The 15,241-nt window shown below is 43.8% G+C and overlaps 1 protein-coding gene across 4 annotated transcripts in view; it reads left to right on the forward strand.

Moving 5' to 3' along the window:
* The window catches only part of LOC143422882 (band 4.1-like protein 4), an 82,251-nt gene that overhangs the window by 11,945 nt on the left and 55,065 nt on the right, over positions 1-15,241 (forward strand). The gene's annotated exons all lie outside the window — the stretch shown is intronic.

The following is a 15,241-nucleotide window of genomic DNA, read 5'->3' on the forward strand; positions in this document are numbered from 1 at the left end:
ATTTTAGAGTATTGGTACGATAATACGATTTAAAATTTATAAATATTCTTCGTCTTAAATTCGAACTTTACCGCTCGATACGTTTAATTCGTTTCGCATTCATCGCCGTAGAGAAAATTAGTTTATACTGATTTCACGCCATTGTTTATCGTAAAAGAAATTGATTTAACAATTTTTTCTGGTAAAGTTTTCAAACATCCATTGTGAAGACCATTTTAAAAACGTACCAATCGCGATGGTGTTCGTTGACTTTGACTTCCTCGGGGCATTCCATCGCGACCTTTAAATCTACTTACGATAGCGCGCACACGCTCCATTGTTCCGTTCGTGTCGCAACAACGACGTTAGGTTGCTCTTACGTGAAATTGATTTCGCCTTTTTTATGCACGACCTAGTAACAGCGAGCAGAAATTTCGTACGCCCACGCTTTAGGCCTTTTCTGGCAATAGAAATCGGGAATATAAAAGGTGGGCAGGCGATGTGGGCGAACTCGTGTCGCGAACGCGTATTCCTTCTGCGCCCGTGTACCCTTAACAATAATTTTACGCTGCCCAGGTAAAAGCTTCGTGCCCTTTTCTCTCGCGACGTGGAAAAACCATTTTGCACGACACTCGCTCGACACTGGGCTTCGTTTTTCAACGTGACAAGCGAATTTCACGCAGTTGTTTAAATTACCGCGCTAGCCTCTGTTGCTTCGCGAGTCTTTTCATTTTTAGTGATGGTTTTGAAGCAGTAGAAATAATTATCGAAATAGAATTATTAAGTTAATGTTTTTTAATCGCGTTAAGTAATAATATACGAGGGAAATGATTGACAAGCATTACTTAATCATTTATTAAAGAATACAAGAGAGAAGCAGCCATTATGGTAATCTTGAAGTTATTAAAAAAATTGTGTATCTTGTTTTTATCACAATATAATCTGGAGCACGTAGATTATTTACAATCTGGTTCATTAAAAACGCATCATCATTAGTATTTGCACTCTGAAAGCCAATGTCATTTGGCTCTGTCATTTCGAAGCATCGCCTGTAACGCTTTGTAATTCCTTATCGCGTAACAGGCTTCGTACACGGTTTGTGGGCGTTTCGTAAAAATTGTAAGTGATTTTCACCAGATCCGGGTTTAGCCAAGCGTTCCAAGCGTCCATTACCAAAATTGAACGACCCGCGCCTATTTTAGATCGATTATCGGTTCACGAGGCAATCTCGCGCAGACGCGACGCGTAATGAACATCCCGTTAATTGCTTTTGTTGAGCGGACATCGCGTTCTTGTCTCCATAATTATCGGTCTGTGTTGGAAGTATTTTCGTTAAATTGATACTTGTCTACTTACCGTGGAACTAATTATTATTTTTACATCACAAAAAGTCTAGCCTGCAATTATATTAATTTTAGTGACAATTTGTACGAGAAAATATAAAATTTATTATTTGGGGGTTTTACTAAAATGATAGTCGAAGGTGTAGAATAAACGTTATAAATATTCGCAGCAGGACGGAAAGTGGAATTTGATTTTATCAGATGATAGCGAAAAGATGCAAAGAACGTACGTTTGCACATGAAAATTGTTATCTCGCGAATTCTGAAGTGAATATTCTTCCGCCAGCATTAGGTTTTACACGCGTTAGCGAAGCCTTAACGTTACTTTGTAAAAAGGTGAGGATTACCAAATGACAGATGTTTTGCTACCCGCGCAGATGACTTTAATTGCGCGAGTTGTCGGGAGAGAGAGTCGTACACCTTTGACACAGATTCATACGTGGTTATTGATGATCGATGGGACAATTTTCTGTCTCCGACACTTAACGCCACGAAAAAAATTAATACTATTACATTTGACAAGTACTTAATCGTTAATTTTTTCCCCTGTCCAACTATGTACCAATATTTTACAGCTATAGATTTGTTATAAAAATTCAAAGCCTGCCTTTCAGAAAATTAACGACAAATCGTCGATGGTTCATTAAATTTGTAAATATGTGTTACTTAATTGATTCATAACTTATTTTCCTTCGCGCTACATAAAATAACATTTAAATCAAACATTCGACGGAGGAACAAGAACGATTGATAGAAATGAAATATTGTCGCGCGAGGTGCATCGGTAATTATTGACACGCTCATCACGTACGCTCATTAACCGGAGCCAAATGACTGGCATTTCTTTCGACGGAGCACGTCGATTTAATGTCTCTCAATCTGACAAAGATTGACAAGAATGTGGGAAAAAATACAAATTCTGTTACATAGGATCGATCGATCTCAACGAGCGCAATTACTTTGCGTGTGACTCAGAATTTTTCATGGCGAGGTTTTAGTCATTTTCATTCAAATTATACAACGTTTAACGTACTTATCTTAAAAAAGAGCTTGAATTTATTACTGTCGTTCTTAACTGGTTTGCACGTGGTCGATAATATCAGTACCGAGAAACCCTGATAATGTTATTGATCGCGTGCAATCGATATCAGAGATTCCGGTTAAAGTATCGGGGCTCATTGAAACCGCTATTATCGAACTATTTCTGCCAACATAATCGATCGTGCGCGGTCTCCTTTGGACAAATGCAGTTTCTCTGACTTACTTATTGCACTTACATAGTGTAAATCGTATCAGCTACACAAGCTATTAAAGACCGCTTTCTACTTACATGATAACGCCAGCTAACGTGAGTTGCATAATATACGCACACAGATTGCATTGTGCGCTGTTCCATTTACTTCACCAAAGTAGGATCACTGTAGTGACAACCACGAAATAAATGGACAAATAGATTGTTCATTCCATAATCCATTCTCATTTGAAACTCTACTTTTCACAAAATTCTTTAATCAAGCTGCTTCGATCGTTATCGTTTCACTATTCGAATGTTCTCTTACTTCCCTCTTCTCGTTTGGTAGACAACATTTTTCTTCAGTTTCGTCGCTTGCGAATCAATTTTACTTCGTAGAACAAGTTGGAATCCATCGAATCGAGGGTCCATCGTCGCGACGCTCGATCGCGAAATGGCCTGGTGACCTCGCGTGTTCCACATTTCATTGTCGCGCGGTTAATTTCACTGGCGGTCGGGGCACCCCGTGGAAATCGCGCCGAAATTCAAGTGGCCACGACCCACTAATAACACCGCCGGGGGCCAGGAACGCGCGCGCGATTCAATCCGGTCGCGCGCGTCACGCTGAAAAAACGCCGCTCGGCCTCGCCTCAACCCGGTCTTTCCGCGTGGCCGCACGCGCATATCACGGTGAATGTCGCGTTTTCAACGTCCGTTCGGAGTTCTCGGTAGGCAGCTGAGTTCCAGTACGCGGCTTACCTCGATATTTTTAGGATAAAGCTTCCGAAGGTACTTGAAGCACGGAACAGTGAGAAGGTACTTTTGCAGAGCGATTAAGCGCTTAAAACGTGAATTCAATGGAACGTGTGAAATGGGCATTAAAGCTTTTGTACATTTTAACATAATTCGAATAAAAGGTTAATTAATAAAACTGTCAGATTAGTATTCGAGGGAAATTGTTGTACTTATGGCTTATTGGGGAATCAAGAGTAGTGATCTACAGAAGAAGTCACAGATTCAAACTTCATACATACATATTTAACAACATCGAATCTTCTCAAACTTGAGATCCAAATTAGAATGATTGGAATAGAAGCTAAAAAAAATTAACGATTTACTTTTGAAGACCACCCAGACCACTCGTAACACCCATCGAACTCCGCTCGAAATAAAATTCATCGCTCGCGCGAACGAAATTCATTGGCAGCCGATCGAAACTCGACTGGCACGCGCTATCGTCCGGCGATCGTTTCTCGATCACGCGAAATCTATTACACCTCCCATATCCTCTAGCACGTGTGCCGCGTAAATCGTCTTATAGAATCTGATCGTTGCCCGTCGAGGCGGAGGGATCGCGATCGGCGACGTCGGCCGCGGGGTGGCTAACAATAAGACCACCGTCGATCGTACGCGGGGAAAATGTGAAATTACCGATCGTAATTGGCCAGGCACGGTGGGCATTAATGGGAGGGCACGGCGGGCAGTTCGGGTCGTTGTTTGCCGTGGCCTCTGCACGCGGCTGAACCCCGGGACAGCCATGGGGCCGCGCCATGGTTTTATTCGGTGGCAAATTAACGGCCGTTTGGCGCGTGGGAGAGCGAATTCCCGCGGATAAACTGGCCGACGAAGGTTTATGATTTAACGACGCACCGCGATGCCCCCCTTAATTGCCATCAAGATTGCACCGGGGGTTGCCGGTTATTGACGGTTTCGAGTTCATTGATGTCTGTATCCGCGTGTAGCCGCCTGTAGCCGCGAAGCCGGACGTGAGACCTTCTTCGTTTACATTCCGGGAATGCTGGAATATTTATGGTCGATCTTGTGAAACGAGCTTTACGATTCGAATGGGGGTGCGATGGGGGTTGCTCGTCAAGACGGTGTGGCGTCCGAGATGAAGCGATGCAGGTTTTCATTTCGTTAGGATTAGATGATCTGTGTTTGTTTCAGCTGTTCTCAGTCATTTTTACGGGAGGTCACTTTAGTTATTGTAATTGATATTTTATTTAAACTCAATTTCTATCAAGCATTGTAATTCTAAACAGAAATCAGAGAGTAACGCTCGAAGAAACGTCCGCGTCCTTTGGTTTCCCGTCATTGTTAACCGCTGCACGTGCAGCCGCGGCAATGAGGTGTTAACAATTGTAACTTCCGCGAAGCGACGAGCCCTTCCTTTATTTGTCCCACGGATGATTTACCGATCATCGATCTATGTCAGTACGCCGTAACGCAGATAGGTTTTCGCTCAATAAGAAGCGGTAGCGTTCGTTTGCCGGAAGATATTGCGAAATTCATTCATACGCCCCCAATCTGCAGCGAATATAAACGCCAGCTCGATTTACATTCAAAAGGACACCCTTTCACCCACGTTTCCCCGTAAACCGTTCCCGGTGGTTCCGAGTATCGGCATATTTTCGACGATGCCATCACGCGATGCTAGAGCAAGGCCTGCCAACTTACGCGTCCTCACGAACGACGCACCCCTTCCCTCGCCCCCGCCTCTACCTTTCTCTCCTGGCGATCTCGTGGTACCCTTGAATCGCGTTTATCATCTCGTCCGCCATTAGACGCACGCGAAACACTCGCGGCCCTTTTTGATCACGACAACTTAAAACCGGCTATTACTTTGCTACTGATTGACACACCTACCGTAAGGCTGGGCTCACAATCGCCGCTCGCGAGTCGATGCTGACAGAACGGCCACTTTGCCGCGCCGAGGATGAAAGTAATTTCCTTTTCACGCGAGCCCCGATTCGGCGATGGAAAGTGGCTGATGGGATCTCCTGCTGGGTGTGGATGCGTTCTCTTATTGATTCGAGGGCTTTCTTAGAGTGATATTAGTTTGTTTGGCTATTGGCGAGGTCGTTTTGTGTAATTTTTTATTTTTCGAAGGGCTAATGCAATTGATAGTTTAATGGAATTAAGTCGTTGTTTCTGAGGTGCCCTGTATGTTCTTAGTAATTGCAATTGACGAGGTCGACTTGCTTACTTACTTACTTACGTTAAATGCAACTGACTTGTGTCCACCATTAGGGGTGAGGGATCCTCCCTTGGATCTTGTCAAGCGTGTAATGCAACGCGATAGCGGCTTCTTTTTCAAGATTGGAACAGGATAAAATGTCTTCGTATCAATGAGGAAACACTGATGCAATTTGATGTGTTTCAAGAGTACTGGTTCTCATTATTTATTTCTGTCGATGAATACTTTATTATCATATTGGCAATGGAAATGAAACTGTGTTTTTACTAACGTTTCCAGTTAATTAAAAATGTTCCATGTTAGTCACAGTTTCATGAATAAGATAGTAAAAAAAGTATACAAAAATTAAAATTGTTGTTATAACGATAATTACTTTTTGCATATTCTAGTAAATTACAGTTAAAAAAGTGCCAATCCATTTCACGAAATTATCCCATTCTACATTAAAATAAGGATAAATAAGAATTCGCGAGTGATTAAAGTGATTAAAAAAATGACGAAGCGCTCGAACAGTTTTAAAACGGATTGGTTTTCAGGGAGAACGCGATTCATTTATATAGGTGTTACTGTCTTCCACTGGCACCTTGACATATATTATTTAAGAGCACCCTGCTATACATGGGCCGTGGGCATTTTTTCATCCCCTTATACGGGCGTTTACTGTACTTTCACAATCTTCCTTTTCTAAGTTACTATGCTACTAAAAGGGAAGCGCGATGCAATGAATTCAGAACACAAAACCAACCGGACGCGAACCTCGTCGGGCAACGATAGAAACAAGAATTCCGTACAGCACTGCGTAACTCACCGTTTTATGAACAGGCACCGACACGTATCACTAGCTTAAATCCGATTTTTACGTCCGTAGCTAGGGTCGTAACTTCTGCTTAAGGCGGCCTCTGGCGCATTAAAAATACCCGTAAAAGTTATAACGTATGATCGATTCTTACCAGTTCCCCCGCTTTTTACCGCGTCCACCTGATGTATTGGAACTGGTTCCCGTTCGACGTTGCTGTCACGCTGTCGATAACATTCTTATAATACGCGGCGTTATTTCGTTGATAAAATCTGCCGTGATTTTCTTCCTCTATTTTTTAAGTACAACCTCTCCTGGACACTTTCCTATAATTTATCGTTCGATCCTCAATGGCGCGATTATTTAGTCAACTCTTAGCTTATCGACGTTACGCAAAAAGCAAGCGGACGTGTAAAACAAAAAATTAGTTGAAAATAAATATTAGAATCGCTAAAATTTAGTCGTGAAGTAAACCTCAAAAGTAAGCTCATGCATTCGCGGAATTCTCCTCATGCATTAAAGTATTTCTCTGAATAAAGGTAAAAAGTTTTCACAAAAATGGAGAATTGCGATCCTAACAGTAACGAAGAAGTAATTAAAGCTATAAATGTAGACGCATTGTCGCGATATTAAAATTTTGGCAGTTTCCTAATTGTTCGAACGACGCGAATGTGTTAAGAGATGAAGAGCAAAGATCGATCGCGATCTCCGCATCGTCCACTAACTGTGAGCCGAGCTTAATTCCACGATCGCCTGGCGCATCGTTCGTGAAATGCGAAGCACGAGATAGCTCGCGGCATCACGAGCACAGGATCAGGTCATTAGGTCCGAGACACTTCGCGCACGTAACCGACCTATTATTCATCCTAGCCACGATCGTCGTATCGAGCCCAGGTCCCGGTTTATCCGAGAAAGTTCGCCGCCTGTAAATCGCAGCCCCGTCCGCGGCTAATTTTAATCAGGCGACGGGAAGTCAGCGTCGAAACTGGGGGTACGCGATCTGCGAACGCGTCGGCTCGAGTAAGGCATTAGGCATCGTTCGAACGGACGACAGCCGAACGACGCTCGAACAATTTGTAATGACAGACGGGTTTAGAACTGGTTAGATTTATCTGCTACTTGGAGCTGTCTCGCGGTGTTCAATACAACCGTGACGATTTATCGTTGGACAGATAACGCGCTGTTTAAGCTAAGTACACGGATGTGTAAGCGTCGCGAATTAATGTTCTCCAGATTGTTCTTTGGTACGTCGATACGTTTTTTCTGGGCGAGCGTTTAACGGAATACGAGGGAATAGTTTTATGGCGCGACTAGTTAGATATATTGTTCAAGTGATTGGTGTACTAGAAATTTACACGGCTGCGTAAAAGTTGGACAGATAACGCGCTGTTTAAGCTAAGTATACAGATGTGTAAGCGTCGCGAGTTAATGTTCTCCAGACTATTCTTTGGTGCATCGATACGTTTTTTCTGGGCGAGCGTTTAACGGAATACGAAGGACTGGTTTTATGGCGCGAATAGTTAGATATATTGTTCAAGTGATTGGTGTACTAGAAATTTATAGAGCTGCGTAAAAGTTGTTACATTTGGTGATTATTTATTTTCGAGGAGATAGCTTCGGTTTCGTAGACTTTCGCATATATTGCCAGGACGCTATTAGAAGGAACTTATCTTTAATAACTTAATCAGCGATCTTTCGCAGTTTACGAGACATCCTCAGAAAATTAAACACGTAGGTGTAATTGAATGGTGTTCAACTGTTTTATCATAAGATGTGACGATTGCAGCAGAATGATGGTAGTTGATGCGTAGCGAGAGGAAACCTACTGCTCTTTTTTCACATTTGCATTTCTTCGTTAATAAATATATCTAATAAATATACATCATTACACATGGATATTTAAATATTTTGAAGCACGACTACAAAACCTACGTAACTAATTCTAAATACGATCGTAACAATCGCGTTGCTACTCTTCAAAGTGACTGTAGAAGCCTGTACCTACAAGCGTTCACCACTGCAACCATTTTACTTTCTCAAATAAGGTTCGAAATTGATCACGCTATAATACTTCGTCCCCAAGTAAACGGCATCTATAGATGTTTAAACGTATAAATAGATCGCTCGTAAATTTCGTTACTATAAGTGCCACGAATATCGCTGGCGAACGAATCGCTAATTACGAGCGTCACGAAGACAACGGCGGTCGATAAGTGGCGCGTCGCGTTCATAAAATATGGACAGGAATTTGTCGCGGTGAACGCTGGCTAATTGCCGGGTCGTTGGTCACGCGGGCATCCTCGAATTGATATTCAGCGATTCGAGGCCCGTGCGCGTCGACATTCTTCAAAGGCGAGTTTACGCGACGAATTAACAAGCCTCCTTACACCGATCGATCACCCTCACGATCGAGCGTTTCGCGATGGTGCAAGCGAACGACGAACGAAATGGGAGAAAAAAAAGTATCGCCTGTTGCGCTAATGCGCCGCGGACATCGCGAACCGGAGTGTCAGCTGCGCGTCTGCTTACTTACCAGCCGGAAGTGGTAGGTTGCACCGCGCGGAGTGCGATTAAAAGGAAAAAATACGGGGCTGCCTGCACGCTTCATCACTCACTCGGGTAAAGACCGACTTCTGACTTTCCGACTCTGATTACGCGAAAGAGATACGACGTGTATAAAATCTGGAAGTAATTAACTCCGCTCTTCGCTGCGACGCGACCTCGATAATTACCGTGCGCTTCTCTGAATATGGAAAAGTTCATCTTGAGAAGGTTTCGAAAGCGACTGAATTGCACCCACGGATTTGAGGGAAAGATGAGTTGGACGATGTTGGTCTTTGTGAGTTTGCGGTATGTGTTGATGAAAATTTGGTGTTCGATGATTAATGAAGAAACTAAGAAACTTAAAAACTGACGAGTTTAATTTCGTATCTATATATGTCTCCTAATTGTGAGAGATTTTCGATCCTCATTAAAGCTTCAACAGATTTACTTTCCAACGATGAATCCGACAAATTTCTTCACGTAAGTTTTTAGCTTTCTCCCGATTCCTGCATCGCTTGTGTAACATCCACGAGGGGAACACCGTTGTCTCGATCATCGCTAATTAATTCCTTGGAATATTGAACTTGATCCATCCCAACTTAGAATATTAAACTTCATTCACTCCATTAAAAGACAACAATTTGCCGTTGAATCTTCTTTCGTTTCACAAAATTTTCATTTAATCAATTAAAATCGCAGCACAAAATATTCACAGCACTACTATTATCTTTTCAAAATCACCTGTCCAATTTCCATAATAACTTCTACCCAATTATTTTCTAAAGCTCTTTACGAAGATGCTTGCTAATTTATCAATCAAAAAAGTTAAAAAGTAAAAAAACGACAGGTATCGCAATATTTTTATACCCGTTGTTAAAATTAAAAATCTGAATCAGCGTACACGTATATCGATATTTCCAATAAGCAGCTTTGAAAGCAGCGGTCGAATTCAGAATTGCGCGGTGACAGAACCCCGAGGGAATTCGCCGCGAAATAACTGGAGCGCCATCGATGCGTTTCCCGCTTTTGTCCGTGGATCCGTGACCGGTATCACGAGGGTGGCGTTGAATGGGCCGCTCGAAGATCGATCCGCGGCGAGTTAGACGGGGGTGGATTCCATCGGGTACGACGTAAAGGATCCGCAGGCAGCGGCTCGCGAAACGCCTCTAATTAATTCCAATTACCAGCGGTACGAGCTATCTATTACGGCGCCGTCTTCTCCAGCGGCGTATAAAGTAGCCGGCGTTGCGCCGTCCTCGCGATGCCGACGCGATCCACGAGGCGAGCGTCGCACGCAACCGAGGATCGATCGTTAGATCCGGCTGGCTGGGACGTTCGAAAGAATCGAGACGATCGTTTTCTGCCTCTTTTCTATTATTTCGTGGGATATATCAAACGTTTCAAGAGCGGTTTCCTTCTTGTGTCTTCTAACGAAGGGTTTTCGTGAGAATTGTTGCAGTGTGAAATTAATAATTATAGTTTGCTTTGAGCATAGAGCCATTTGAGATACAAATTTAGCAGTAATGATAGATAAACGTGTTAAATAGTACGAAAAGTTTCAAAAATGCTTTGGCGAACCACCTCCGTTCGTGGCATCCCATCCGTTTACAGTTCCTCCAGTTTCAACGCGATTTCGCAGGGAACGGTGGATGCTCCGTTTCATTGAACTCGCGCGCGTGATTGCAAACAGGCCAGGGGGAAAGGAAGAGGATCGTTCCTTTACGGGACGAAGAGGCGGATCCCGTGGATATTTAAAATGTTGCGTAATCCAGCGTGACCGGATGAGACGCGTCTCGTTGCTCTGTTTCTACGCGGTGCATCGATGCTCGCCATCGCTGGTAATAAATAACAAGGCGAACGGGGGAAAACGGCGGGATGATGGTTTTGGTGATACAGGAATCGTTGACCGTGGGAATACCGTGGCGGAGGGATGAAGCTTGTATCATGGGAAGGCTCGTGTGAAGGAACAAGGAAACACGCCGTGGATACCGGGTGCACGGGGGTGATTAATGCCAGTAATGGGTCTGTAAATGAACGTGAGAAATGATTGCCCGTTTGGTAATCTGCACGATCGGTTTTGGAATTTTTATGGCTTTTTTCTCCCGTGGTGTAATGGCTGTTTTATTTTTATCCATTAAAATTGTAAATTAGCTTCTTCTTGAATTTCGATTTACAGGTAATTTGTATTAATGAATAACGAAGGTTTAAGAAGTTTGATCGTTCGTGTTGATAAATTTATTTATCAAAATGTTGAATATCAAAATATGTCAGTTTTCTTCGTTCGTGTGAACGGAACGGAAAATTGATCTTTCGTTACTGATAGAAATTGTCGACATAGATATACCATGAGCAATTTTTTCTCACACATTCCTTTCTGTAAGACGTTACTTGAAATAACGAAATCTAGAAATACCAAGTCATTGGAAAGCAATAACCTTGTACATAAACTAATCTAATTTTGCAAATACTAACAAGAATCAAAGATTCATTTACCTTCTGGCATTTCCTTAACACATTGCAAGCTCGATAGTTGCAAGCACGGTAATTTGCATGCGAACCTCGTTTGTTACGTTCCGTCGTATATGGTTGCTCGCTCATTTAGCAACGGGCAAGCAGAATGAAAAGTGCGAGTAAAAAGAAGCACCACTCTCTGCCTTATCTTCGCTTACACATTGCGAACAAGAAGAACCACGCGAACGTCCATCCGATATCTCGTTAATCGCGCTAATCGCATCCACGACGCGTGCAACCGCACGAAAACCCCAAATCCCTCGGCACGGTATCGTTCACCGAACAACCTCGAAAAGCCACCCGTGGTATCCCCTACTTAAAAGTAAAACAGACCAAGGACTCTCTCGGTCCCTCGAAAGAAATCCAGGCCGCGTTATAATTTAAACGGATTAACAACATTTCGTTTGCGAGCGGGTTTCGTCGAGCCTCCCATGACCGGAGGCTACGTCGGCGGTGGGTCATGGGTGGCGGTGCACGAACAGGGGGGCGTACGTATCGTGGGGGTACCCGGGGCACCTTCTCCCTGGTCTGTTATTAGGCGATATACCAAAATTGGCGGGCCACTTCCCCACGGGGCAACCCCGTAACTCCCCCGTCCACCCTGCACACTAATTCACGCGGCTTTTAACTTCGCCTCCTACCTCCCTCCTCCCTTTACCCCTTTGACCGCGCCACGAAGAAGGCGATACAACATCCCGTGGCCCTCGAGACGACGGCGCGGATTCCGGCGCGGACGCGTGCGTGTGCGTCCGTGTAAACGCGCACGGTCCACCGGCGAACATTAAGAACGAGGAAATTATTGCCTAGAGAGGGAATCGACCGTCTACGGGGGCCCGTACCGATTAACGGCGGCCGTGAAAACTTTCGGAATGCCTGCGCCGAAGGAGAACCACGGAATGCCTCCCCTCCGGGTGTTTAGAATGAAACCCGCTCGCCGATCCGAAAGGGTAATCTTGTCTTTTCGACGGGCGAATTTCTCGGGGCCGATAGTCAGCCTGGCACGAAACCTCTCCGATCCCCGGGGTAGGCCGGCCGTTCTTCAACAGTTCGTTTTGCGGACGGTTTTTTCATTTTGCGCCGAAACTGCCGCTCCGCACCCCGAAACGGTTGTAATTATGGAATACCAGACGAGGAATTTGGTTCGAATTGGTTATAAATATCTGCAGCGGGATAGTTTTAACGCTTCGCGCGATACTTTTCGTGGTTTTTAGTTTTTAGATCGATGTTCCACGGTGTTGTAGTAAGATTCCCTTTTTTTTTTGGGTTAACCCTTTCACTGCCAATTATGAAATATCTCGTAGCCAAGCGTTTGTAACAAAATTGCCAACTACGAGGTATCTCGTGCCTTGCTATCGAATAAGTATAAATTTGAAATAAAATCTTAGCCAGTCCAGAGTTTGGCGCTCTAAATTTGTCTGGCAGTGAATGGGTTAATTTGCTGAGGGTGCGTAGACTAAGGGACGTTTTAATGGCAGTAAAATTGTTTCTGGCGTGTTTGAAAATTAATGTTTGTCACGCCTTGTGTACACTTTGATTCTTGCATTTGAGAATTTTTTATTTCTTGGAATATTCAAAAATTCCGAGTCCCATACGTAATACGTATATTTTTTCTAAGAGACTACAATTAGTTTTTTATCATTCTGTCTAAATAATTTTGAAATAAAAATGCTATACAACTCGCATCACCGTATCTATATAATGGATAAAGGAGATTAATTAATTTTCTGTACCCTGAATGATACGAAAGAGAGGCAACCGCTGAACACCTTTCCGCCGATAGACGCGATATTATTTCAGCGAGAAATTCAAATCGAGAAATTTACATATGCATTAAGATTAATTAAGCTAAACCGTATTTTAGATAAAACTAGAGGAAGATGACAAAATAAGTATGCGACACGCGATGGAGCCGGATATCAGAACGTGTTTCATATATTCCCCTGTCGTAAGTTATGCGATTCGCAGCAGCTTCGCTCACGGGTGGGAAATACGACTAATTTAAACGTTACACGGGATAAATACATTATATTATGCGTTACATCGGGTTTCATGAATATATTCATTACTCGTGTGTACCTATGCATCGGCCGACTATTTCGAGCGTGAAATATATACGCGCGTACAAGTAAATGCACATTGTACTTTTCGTGCACCGCTCCGCAGGATTTTTATCGTCCCATTCCCACATTTGTTTCCGAGGATCGCGATGGCTTATGGAAGTTAAACGCTGATAACGCGCGCCATTAATATGTACGCGATGCATCGTTTCCCCTGAAGAAAATTATGGGAGATGCGTACAGCGCTGGTACATATGTAAATACTTTTCAAAAGTAATTAAGAAGCAACTCGTAGCGCAGGTATTATAAGTTCGTTAACCCTTTCTGCACTTGTTCTGCTTGTTCGCAGTATGTTGGCTTGTGGTAAGTGGTTACGCAAACTTCCCGATAAAATCTTTGCGAATTTTTCATATACTAAGAACGTATGTATTTATGCAAGATTTTTAAAAATTTGTACATACATTCTTTTTAGTAGCGGCTAATATTCCTCTGTAATTTTTTTTCGTAATTTTTACCAAGTTATGAATTCATATACAGTTGTACCTCAGGTATACGCCTGTTTTGGAATACGTCCAAGTCGAATTTTACGTGATTCTTAAATAATTATCTTAGAGGAAATATTAAATTAATAACCAATTACATTCTGAGTTGATGTGTTATTAATCGACTGATCATACAAGTAAGGATGTGATATAACAAAATATAACCACAAAATGGGAATCTTTAAGTCTCATTATATCTGTTTTATCTACCAAAATTCAGTTTTCCCGGCTCGAACGCCACGAACCATTCGCAAACGGTTCCTCAAACAAAAAATAAAAAAGGAAACTCGCATAATCGGGACTTTCCTAATCGCTCGAGTTGCTTCTGTTCCCGTCAGCGGTAAAGCCGAGGAAACCGCACTTAGCAGTTAAACGCAAACACGCTAAGACCCCGCTCAAGCCGCGAGTACGAATCCCTCGCAATTTTCTCGTTTCGCCCGTGTAATCCCGCGTCTCGCAACAGTCTCCCTGTTCCGCGTGTACACACAATTTATCTCCCGAAGTCCTTAATTGTTGCACGTGGGAACCGTCCGCCAATCAGCTTCGCTCAGCCGAGCGGCGCCGTCAACGTTTCAACCGCGAGGAGTTAACCGCGAATTATGGAAATCGAAACCGGCGTACGGAAAGCGCCGGTTGTTTCGCGGCATTGTTTGCGCTGGCCCGCGTAGTTTCCGCGAGCAGTTTCCCACCGTCGAAGTAAACGAAGTTCTCGGTCGAACCAATCCAGGGACGAGCGCGAGACGCTGCGTTATTCGCCCCGTTCGACAATTATCGTTATCCATTGTTCGCCAGTTTCACCCTCGCTACCAGCGTTCGCCACTCTTCAGCGACGGTCAACAAGAGAAGAGCTCGACGTGGGAGGGGCTGGCTGGCGAAGTTGCTCGAGAAACATAATTTAATCAGCCCCGATCCGGCGTTCAATTCGACTCAGCGCTAATTCGACCCGGCAGGGAGTCATCGCGTGGGCTCAACGGGAAACGGAAGTTCGAACGGGCGACGCGGCCGTGCGAGCGCGAAGGGCGATAGGTCGGAGGGTAAGAGGGCACGAAGCGCGAATTAGGGACAATGGGGGAACGGGCGTTCGCCCTGGAATCGCGACGTCGCTCTCGATCTCTCTCTCTCTCGAACGCTCGCCAACTTTCCGAACGATTCGCGTCCGTCCTTTTCCGTTTCCGGGTGACGTCTGGAGCGACGGACCCGATAAAAGTTTCTCTCCACGGTGAAATTGAAACCAGTCTAATTATACCCGTAGATCGCTCGC

The sequence above is a fragment of the Xylocopa sonorina genome, chromosome 4 (genome assembly GCF_050948175.1).
Source record: "Xylocopa sonorina isolate GNS202 chromosome 4, iyXylSono1_principal, whole genome shotgun sequence".
NCBI classification, from domain to species: domain Eukaryota; kingdom Metazoa; phylum Arthropoda; class Insecta; order Hymenoptera; family Apidae; genus Xylocopa; species Xylocopa sonorina.